We start from the raw sequence: 10,917 nt of genomic DNA, 5'->3' as shown, positions 1-10,917 counted from the left end.
TACAAACAAATTGTTAGAATAAATAAGAGACTCAAAAAAGTATATAGATAAAAGGTTAACATAGAAACATCATTTGTATCTCCATTTACCAGCAAGAGTCAGAAATCCTAGTTTAAAGAATACCACTTGCAGTAACAATAAAAAATGTAAGAGGCACAAGAATATGTCTAAAAAAAAAGTTCAAGACATTTTTGGAGAAAATTATTGAAAGGTACTCAAGACCTAAATGTAGAGAGATATATCATATTCATAGATGAGAAGACTCAATGTTGTAAAGATGACAGTGTCTTGAATAGTCCCACAGATTTAATAAAATTCCAATCAAAATTCCTTGGCGTATTTCAGGGAACTTGAACAGCTGATTATAAAATTCATACGGAAAAGAATAGGGGGAAAAAATTACCAAGAAACACCTGGGGAACAAGGCAGGAGACTTGCAATTCCAGATATCAAGACTTATAAATATACATTGATTAGCATTAGCACGCTGGAAGAAATCAGAGTGTCCACAGACAGGCTCACACGCATAAGGAAGGTCAATATATGACAGAATTGTCATTGTAGACCCGGGGTGATCTATACTGCAACAATTGTTGATCCATATGGGAAAAGAAAATCAAATCTCCAACTCAGAGCACTACAAAAATCAATTCCAGGTGGATAAAGATTTGAACGTGAAATGCAAAGCTTGAAATATTTTAGAAGAAAATAGAGACTATTTTTATGACCTGGGGTAGGGAAGGATTTCTTTACCAAAGCACTAAAAGTGCAAAGCAAAAAAAGAAAAGATCAAAAAAAATGTCTAAATTCCAATAAAGACTTTGTGCTCATCCAAAGACAACAAATAGAGTGAAAAGCCAAGTCTCAAAGCGGGAGAAGACATTTGCAGCATGGAAATCAATAAATGGCTATTATCTGAAATGGATAAAGGACTCCTAAAAATCATCAGGATGGTGACAAACAAACAGTAGAAAATTAGATAAAAGACACAAACGGGCATTTCACAGAAGAAACCTGAAAGCCAATAATCATTTGAAAATATGTTTAGTTTCATTATTAATCAGGGAAATGAAAAATCTGAGCACGGACTCACCATATTACACCTACTGTTCCGGCAAAAATGTAGGAGCTTGACAAATTTGGGTCTGGATCTAGAGCAATGGGAATTCTGACACATCGCTGCTGGAAGTGGAAGTAACCGCAGTCATTTTTGAAAACAATTTGGCACTGCCTTGTGAAGTTGAACAAACACCCCCCCTCCCCCGCCAGTCAGCAATCCCTCTTCTGGAATACACCCCAGAGACTCGGCCGTGCAGGTGCATCGGGAGGCTCGGACAAGAGTGTTCACAGAAGCCTTATTTGTAAGAACAAACAAACAAAACAACCAAAAAGCCAAACAAAAACTGGAAACGACTCATATCCACGGAGAGAGGAGGGACGCATAATTGTGATATATTCAGATGGTGAAATACCGTCCGTAAAACGAAGGAACCACAGATGCACATCCATCTACGTGGCCACGTCTAGAAACAACGTTGAGTGAAAAAAGAATCAAGGCACAGGGAACCTCATACCTTGTGAGGTCATTTTCGTAAAGGTCACACAGAAGCACAACTAACTGATAATGTGCTTGGTGGTTCAGACATACGTGGTCAAACTACAAAGAAAACTGGGGAACAGGATAAACTCGACATGCAAGACGGTGGTCCCCTCCAGGGGACGGGGGAGGATGTGCTGGGGAGGGTCACCCAGAGGCTTCAGTTCTCTTGGAAACTTTCTACTTCCCAAGCTCTGGGTCACAGCAGTTTATTTGATTATTATGCTTCTCAATTTACACATTTGTTATATAGACTTTTTTAAGTAAATACAATAGTACATCATAAAAGGAAAAGAGTTAGTGAAGTAGTATATAAAAAGCTCCCAGCTCAGAGCCCAGCACATACACACAATTCCCATGCTTTTCCTGGAGTCAGGCACGGTGCCAAGGGGTTGACACGTACCGTCTCATTTCGTTTTCACAGCAGCCCTATGATATCTACCTCATTTTACGGGGGAGGAAGCAGACACCCAGAGAGGGTAAGCGATTTGCCCCGGGTCACACAGCTAAGGGGATCTGAGAGACAAGTCCAGGTCTGGGTGGCTCCAGATCACTCCCTCTCAGCCCCTGGATCCCCCGCCTCTCACACAGCAGGTCCTCAGTAAACGGTGAGCCTGCTCTGATCTCCTCTGTTCAGACAGCGTCACCTTGCAGCTCCTCTTTGACAGTTGTTACATTTGATCTTGTGTTTCTCTTACCTTTGTACAACCCCTTGCAGGCTCCTCCAGTGCACAGTACAGCTCACCAGCTGTGCCTTCTCTGTATTCCCAGGGCCAGTGCTGGTACCCAGCAGGATGCTTAGCACTTCTGGTTCTGGATGTTACAGAACCATCTGATGCGGGGCACTGTGCCGTTGGCTCTGGGGGAGGAGTGCCTGGGGGCCACAGGGAAGGGGCAGGCACTCACCCCGGGGGCTGCAGCTGTGGGCATCCATGAAGGAGAGGCCCAGCCGCTCGTTCTCCTGCAGGGTGCTCTGGTCTGTGAAGCTGCGGTCCATGGTGCTCATCATGTGGGTCTTCTCCTGGCGGTAGTGGACCGTGGCCTTGGTCATGTTCACTGGCTTCCTGCAGAGGAAGGTTGATGGGAGATGTGGGTGCTAAGTGTGGCAGGACAGCACCCAGATGTAGATGGGAAGTCCGGGCAGTCAGGGGGCCTTGAGGCCGGGAGCCAGCCTAGAAGCAGCTCTGGATGCTGAGGGGACTCTGCCTCCATCGTTCGCTCACCAGACCCAGGGAGCCGCTGCCACCCCAGGCAGGACTGGGCGGGGTCCCTGCCTCAGGGACCTTTCCTGTGGGCAAGGGATGGAGCAGCAGTAACTTTGGGCTGGGACCCCACCCAGGAAACGGGGACAAAGTTCACCCTGGTTTTGTTTTGGTGTCATAGCAGATAGTCACCCCCACTTCACTCCAAATGAGGAATCTGGCTGCCCAGCTCCAGCCCCAAAATATCCCCGTCTCCCTCCTCCTTTCTCCGTGTCTGCTCCAGAGACTTATAATCTGAATTATTTTTCTCCAGCCGTGGGGATGGGCTGCATGAGGCCAGCCTCACTCTTCCCTGGTGACCAGGGGTCTGGCCACAGCCAGGGGCTGAGCTCCCACCTTGCTCAGCCCCATGCCAACTTCCCCCCAGAGGTCACCAGGCCTGGTCCCATCACCAGGCACAAAGGTACCTGGAACAGAAACCCACACAGGGCCCACCTCATGTCCACTCCCACCAGTACGTCTGACACCAGAAGCAGCGGAGGGAGAAGAGAAGATGCCCCGGTCCCTCCCTAAGAGAGCAGAGCTTCTGGAGAGGACCCTTGGCAAGGGCCCCACACCACCCAGGCCTCCAGCCCGTCTTTATAGATAAGGATGGCAATTTGTGACCCCAGGGATCTCGGAGGAAAGTGGGTAGGAGAACAGGGGCTGGGGAGGAAGGGCCACAGCTCCATGGCTGAGAGGCTGAGCAACAGGCAAAGGGGAGATGACTGGGATCTGCGCTGAATGGAGAAGAGCTGGGGCTGATCAAGGGAAGGCTTGAGATGAGCAAGCTGTTCACCTGTTCTGCCCTACAGCATGCAGGACTTAGGGCAGACCTGGGGGAGGACTTCCAGATTAGGTGGGCTCAGGGACACTGATCGTCTGTGGAGATGAAGCGGCCAGTGAAGGGATCCTCCCAGACAACCTCCACTCATCCTGTCCTGCCTCAAGAGCTGCCTGGGGCCGGGGTCGAGGAGTGGGGCACAGGATGCCCTCTGGCTGCCCCTCCTGCCAGGACCATGATGTCTTTCCTGTGCTAAGACGATGGCTCTGTGTCCACACTGGGGACCAGGCTGCTGTGCACGGAGGTGGGCAAGGCCTTCCCAGTCTGCACGAGAAACGGCTCAGCAAGCCCAGGCCTCCTACCCCCAGCCGCACCCACAGGCTGGGGGCATCACCCTCACTGTGGCCAGAGACCCTTCTGGGGAAGGTGAGAAGAAGCCTCTGTGGCTGTGACCTTGACCATGAACATAAGAGAGAAGGTGGAGCAGGGAGGGAGGTGAGGAGGGAGAAGAGAGGGGGCAAGGGAATTAGGAGGATACAGAGAAGGAGGCGGGGGTGGAGGAGGAGACACCAAAGGAACAATGACAAGGAGAGGGAGAGAGACGGGGAGGGGATGGGCGGTGGGGGGGAGGGACAGGTCAGACACCAGCAAGCCTCAGGGAGACAGAGGACGGCTAGTCAGGATGACTGAACAGTGGTGCCACAAATGGACAGTGGCCGAGAAGGAGGTCTCCAGTGGTTTGCCACAGGGCTCTGCTCCCGCCCAGCCTCCTGTCTACTTGGAAGAAGAACCACAAACACCACCGCCCAGATCCACAAGGACAGGACCAGGAGGGACACTCGCACGGCGGCCTCCACCTGACCTCGGGGTGAGATCAAGCAGATGTGGTGTAATAAGGACGCTCTAAAAAGTTCTGCATTTAGGTTTGAAATTAACTGAGAAGTCGAGGGGGAGGGAGAGCTGCCTTGTCAGCATTTCCTGTAAAAGCCGAGCTGGAGGCTCCACGTGAGTTGACGAGGGTGTGGTTGCTGGAAAAGCCAGTGTGACTGTGGGTGACATCGATGCAAGTCTAAGGCCCGGGGAGGAGGTGAGAGACCACTGTCCCCTGGGCTGGCCTGGGGCCACCTGAGCCTGCTATGCAAGGAGGGAACAAGCACAGGGGCAGGGGAATGTTCTGGAAGGTTTGCAGAGGCAGAGAACACCAGGCAGAACATAGAGCAGCGTCAGCAGGTTGTGGAGTCAGATGGGGGCCTGGGCTGTAACCCCAGCTCTGCAGGTCCCGTGACCCCTGACAAGTTCCTTCATCTCCCTGAGCCTCAGTGTCCTCATCAGTAAAATGGGGTGATCACCGTGCCTCTCCTTAGGGTTGTTGTTGTGAGGGTTCTGTGGGAAGGACTGAACACCAGCACTCTTTGCTAGGTTGGATGGCAGCCTCCCTCTACCCCTGCCTCCACTTTGCCAATTCTGCCTCCTTGAGGGTAGATGCTAAGTATTACCAGGTAACACCTGCAACCCTCCAACATCTGCACCCTCCCTTACAGCCCTCTCTATCTGCAACCCCCCACCACCACTGCCTTGAGCGTCAACTCCCAGGACCCCTGCAGGCAGGCCCCCTGTTGGGAGAACAGAGCCTTGCTGCTTAGAAGCACCTACTGTGCACCTGCTGTGGGGAGGCCCTTCATGTGCTGGGCTGTGAGGAGGACGGGCTTTGCAGTCGGGCCTGGGTTCAGCCAGGCCCAGCCACTCATCAGCCGAGTGACATGGGTAAGTCGCTTAGTTATAGTTTCCTCATCTGTGAAAAGGGACTCAGACCTGCTTCATGGGGCAGGATCTGAGATGGGAAAGTTCTCTGATGGATCCTGAGCGCCTGGCACACAGCAGGTGCTCAATAACTGCTGTTCTAAAGGGTGATATGTGCAGAGCTCCCAGCACAGAGCAATTACTCAACAAATTATGGTTTTAAATATTTCATTTTGAGAAGCTGTCTGGGGAGAAGGGCAGGGAAATGCCTAGTGCCCGGGACAGGCCCCTCCCCCCGCCGCTCCTGGGATCTCTGCTGCCTGTGCCTGGCCTCAGGCACGGTTAGTTCTTTGTCTTTCTCCTGGATCCTGCTTATCTGCTCCTGGCAGCCCAGAGACCCAGAGCCAACCCGCCCACGTGTGCCCAGCCTGGCAGCAGCCAGGGCTACAGAAGCCAGAGCCCAGGTGGGGAGCAGGTGGAGCAGGCTCTGCCTCTGGCTCCCCAGGTGGCCCTGGGCAGGTCCAACCCCCTCTGGGCCTCAGCATCTCCATCCCTCAAATAAGGGGCTTGGACCACAGTGTCCTGGGGATGCCTGGTGGGAAGTGAGATGAGGGGAGGAGCAGAGGGGTCTCAGAAGCCAGAGGCTCAGCCTTTAGCTGCTCCAAGTTTGCGCTCCAAGGTAATGGTTTAAAATAATTCTCCTCCCACATTTTGAAGATAATTTGCTAGACTAGATGCCCTGAACTACCTGGGAGCGCTCACTTTCTGGGATCTGAGCCTTTATAATTCTATTTTCTGAGAGTCTCAGAATCCCAAATCCTGGGTTTATGAAGCTCCAGAAATCTATGCCTCTAAGTTCTGGGTTCCAAGATGTACTGGGATTCATGCAGCTCGCTGTAAAGGGCACTAGGGAAAGCATTCCTTGTAAACACCTTTCCAAACCGGAGTAGCCCCACCACTGAACGCCCTTCCCTGGACACTGGTTCCCGGCAGGCACCAGACCTGGGCTCCAGCCAGGCCACTCCGCTTGCAGAGTCCTGTCTTCCCCCGACAGGCTTCACCCACAGCACCCCCCCCCCCGTCCAGGCTGGAACTGACCCTCAGAGGAGGAGCCAGCAGGACCCCATCCCTCAACACACCTACCCACCCACCCACCCGCCAGGAAGATGGCCGTCTTGTCCCCAGCCACTGTGTCTCTATGCCCACCAGGCCTCTACAGCCACCTGGAGGTGGGCCTGGGCACCAGCCTCACTTACCCCTTGTAGATGATGGCAGTGATGGTCACAGAAGGAGCATGAGGACGAAAAACACTCTTATCCCTCCCTACCCAGATGCGCCGGATCAGCCTCATCTCCTCTGAGCACGGGACACCTGCCAGTCTTCAGGGTCTGCGTGCCGTCCTTGCAGGAGGGTGGAGAGGACAAAGAGGGACGAAGAGACAGAGGTGACAGCAGCCACCCAATCTGCCTGTTAGGACATGAGTCCTCAGCCTTCCGAGTCCTACACAACAGGCTGCTCTCCCTGTGCACACAGACTTCCGTCCCTTGTCCTCAGCACGTGTCCTGTCTCACCCAGGCCTGTCTCCTCACCAGCCCCTTACTGTGCCATCTGAACTCCCACATCTGAGCCTTTGCGTATCCTGTCCGCCCGCCAGGAACAGCTTCCCTCTCCTCCCTACCCGTCCAGCCCTCCCCAGCATCCAGGGGGTCGGGGAACGAGAGGCCATCTTACCCTTAGTTTCACGTCTTTACCTCCTGGGAGGTAGGGAGGAGGCTGACTTGTGCACCTATTCAGTGTCTGCCTGGGGGACCAGGCACATGGAACACATTCTCAGCCTGGGGCCAGGGATAATGCCCCCTCCCCAACCCCTACTCAGATTTCATGATCTCTCAACCCCTCTCTCCCTCTAAAGGAAACGGGAGGTTAGAGACACAGAGCCCAGAGCCAGCATCTGGCCGCCATCACCCTGTGGTCCCGCCACAGTGGGTTCCCCTCCACAGGCCTGCTCCAGGCTCCTGCCCAGGCCGCTTCTATGTCCATCCCCAGGGAGGCATTGGTGGGCCCTGCTGGCCGCCTGGGAGAAGGGGCCCTTGACAGGGGGCACGTGTGGCCAGCAGGGGAACCCCGCGAGGGCCTGGGCTTTGCTCCCACAACCCGGTTCCCAAGCAGGCCCAGAGTCTACCGTCTTAGAGCCAGCATGTCACGGTCCTGCCTAGAAGGGCTGAAGGGACCCAGTGAGGGAGGCCTCGTATGGCGCTTCCCTTTCCGGTGAGTAGGACGCAGATCTGTCGGGCCTCCTGAAGGCATGGATGGGGGTCTCAGAGCTGCTCACTGAACATCCATTCCCTGCCCTTCCCCGCCGGAAGCTCAGGGGAGGGCTCTCGGGCAAGGGCTCTCTCCTGGGACTCATCCCTAACTCATCCCCTCCTCACTGGTTAATGAGCTGGAAGCTTCCAAAATGAGGCAGCGTCATCATTTAATGTGCTGGAACAGCCTCAGAGGGCGGGGTAGGAGACAGGAAGGGGATGGCCTGGGGAAGGTGGGGGCGCCTGACACCCCCTTAGCCTGACGGATCCAGGGTCTGTCTACAGCATCACCCCCAGTGTAGGGGGCTTGGGAAGAGAGTGGAGGGGGCTCTCCCCTACATCCCCGCACCTGTCACTGTGGAAGCCCCCATGCTCATGGAGTGCCAGAGTGGGGAGCTAACCCTGAGCCCAGCCCTGATCCTGCATGCTTTGCACTGTCCTTCCCCCGATGCCAAGCTTGTCTTCCTCAGTCTGTTCCTGGAACTTCCCCAAATTACCATGTGAATCCTCTCTGCTTCCGTACTTAGCTCCTGCTACAGTGGATCCCCCTGCTCATCCCTGGACCTGGGGCCAGGCCAGCCTCCTCACCACCAGGCCTTTGCACATGCTGTTTCCACCTCTATTCCCTGCCCCTCCTTGGATTCCTACAGTCCTTAAGTTTCTCTAGTCCAGCTCTCCTCTGTGCTGTGAACATTCACTCCTCTGTTCTCTCCATGGGACTGGAAGCCCCTTAGGGCTCTATGTCTGGCTCAGTCACTGCTGTTTCTTAAGAATACAGGGTGGTGCCCGATCCTAAGCCAGCAAGTATTGAACACTGACTATATGCCAAGACTGTACTCAGCCTTTACAGGCATATATCAGTTAACCTTCAAGGTCATCTGCAAGGACATACAGGAGACAGGACAGCGTCAGGGCTGGAAGCACAGGCTAGGAGGCCAGGATTTCAATCTGGCTCTGCATTTACTGATCTTTACGGAGTTACATAAGCTCTCTGGGCCTCAGTTTCCTCTTGTAAAATGGACTGAGTAATGACAGCACCCACCTTATGGGGTGTATCTAAGGATTAAATGAGTGAATATGCGGGTGTGTATATGTTTACACACACACACGTTAAATGTAGCGCCTGACATATACGAAGTGCTATATAATGTAAACTATTAGCATTGCCCTCATTTGCAGAGGAGGAAAGCTTCCTTCTCCCTCCATCTCTGCCGTCTTCTGTACCATCAAACGTAAGTAGACTCAGGGAGCTCAAATTAAGTGCTCGTTTACTGTAGGTTTGGGTGCCAAATGGGATGTGTATATTTGCTGTATATACATCACTCATATTTCTACATACTAGCAAGTAAAAACTGGCAAGTGAAAGAAAAATGGTATTCACTATGATATGATAACACAACCTAAAAATACCTTTAATGAAATTCAACCAAAAAAATGTACAAGACTTCCCTATGAAAAGTACAATAAAAATGGTCAAAGTCCTCCAAGGGGCACTTCACAGTAGATTTACTATGGCCAATAAGCACAGGAAAGGATGGACAGTGTTACTGGTTATCAGAGAAATGCAGAATAAAACCACAACAATACTTTACTCCCATTGAAATGCCTAAAATTCATAAGACTAAGGGTTGGGGAGGGTGGGGACTCTGGAACTCTTGCTCCCTGCTGGTGGGATTGTGGGCTGGTTCCATGGCTTTGGAAAACAATTTAACAGCTTCTTATAAAGTTAAACACACTAATCTATGACTTAGTGTTCCCCCTCTGGCTATTTTCCCTAGAGAAGTGAAAACATATGTCCTCAAAACTCTATTACAAGGATGTGTGTGGAAGTTTTATTTGCATTAGCCAAAAATTGGAAACCACTCAAATGGACACACTCTCTCTTAAACAGCTTGCAGGAGAATCAGCATCTCTGACTCCACCCATCTCTGAACCCACCCATCTCTGAACCCATCCTTGTGCCTGGAGATGCAGGTCTGGGGCTCCGCTCACTCCTGAATCTGGGTAGGGCAGCGATTCCTTGAACACTGAGAAGTGAGAAGGCTGAGCTGTGGCTCCCAAGGAAAATGATACTGGAGTGGGGGGAGCACTGTGTGTGTCGCTGATGGGTGGGATCAGAGTTGGTGAGGGAAGGGCAAAGATGTCCTTCCCCGGGTCAGTCTTCCACCTGTGATGAGTGTTGGCTGCTACCAGCGCACTTGGAGACCCCACCCCTCACCTCCACGCAGCTACACCCCTCCCACGTTCCTCCCTGCCTGAGGGGATTAGTTCTACCCTTTCAGGCCTGCAGGAAGGGAGCAGGCAGCATCTCAAGGTCCCTCTCCTGTCCCAACCCCTGCCATTCACTCATCTCCATTCTCCCCACATCTGCTCCCAGTCCTTAGGAGACCCAACTACCAAATCTCTTTCAGCTTTCAGTTTGATTAACAGAAGGTTATAAACAAGCCCCAGGAAGAAGGAAAACCAGCATCTCCCCAGGGCAGCCAGAGTCTATTGGCAAATGTCACATTGCTATGCAACCAATATACAGTTCTTTTATTTTTGTGTAGAGAAACCGAGCTGAGCTAATTAACATGATTTTCTTTCCCTCTTGAGCTCTTGGACGACGTTGGGAGTCTTTTTGCCGCATGATGAACTGGTTACCAGGTTTCAGGAAGGGTTTAATCTTTGCAATTACAGTCCATTAATAGATTTACAAGGAATGGAAGATGGTGAGGTCCGTCTAGGAGGATCGCTTTGCTTTTCTCCTCATTTAATTACGTGGTTATCTCCCGGACCAGCGTTCTTTGAAAAACGGGGAAAAAAGACCGACCACCCTATCTGTTCCAGATGCAAATACAATTAATACAGGAGGTGAGGGGAGCTGCTCAGGGCCTTCCCACCGGCTCTCCCCGAGAAGCACCCTCCAGAATCCAGACTCCAAAGCTCAAGAGCTAGGCAGGTCCCTGTGTGACCCCGATGTGCTGTGTGACTGCCCCTCTGGGTCTCAGTTTGCTCATCTAGGAAATGGGGAGAAAAAAAATCCCACTTCTCTGGGGCGTGGAGGTGGAAATGAGACCGCGTGTAAGTGCCCAGCACAGGGTGAGGGGCCAGGAGGCCTCCAGACAGAAGCTGCAGCTCCAGTGTTCAACACGGTGAGGATCGCATAAGACAGAGTGTGTGAAGTGCCCATCACAGGACCTGGTGAGGAACGCGGGCTCCGAACACAAACCACCTCCATCCCTCCCCTCCACCACCTTCTCCCCCAGG

Source organism: Vicugna pacos, chromosome 13 (assembly GCF_048564905.1).
Source record: "Vicugna pacos chromosome 13, VicPac4, whole genome shotgun sequence".
NCBI classification, from domain to species: domain Eukaryota; kingdom Metazoa; phylum Chordata; class Mammalia; order Artiodactyla; family Camelidae; genus Vicugna; species Vicugna pacos.
Note: the sequence above shows the minus strand (reverse complement) of the source record.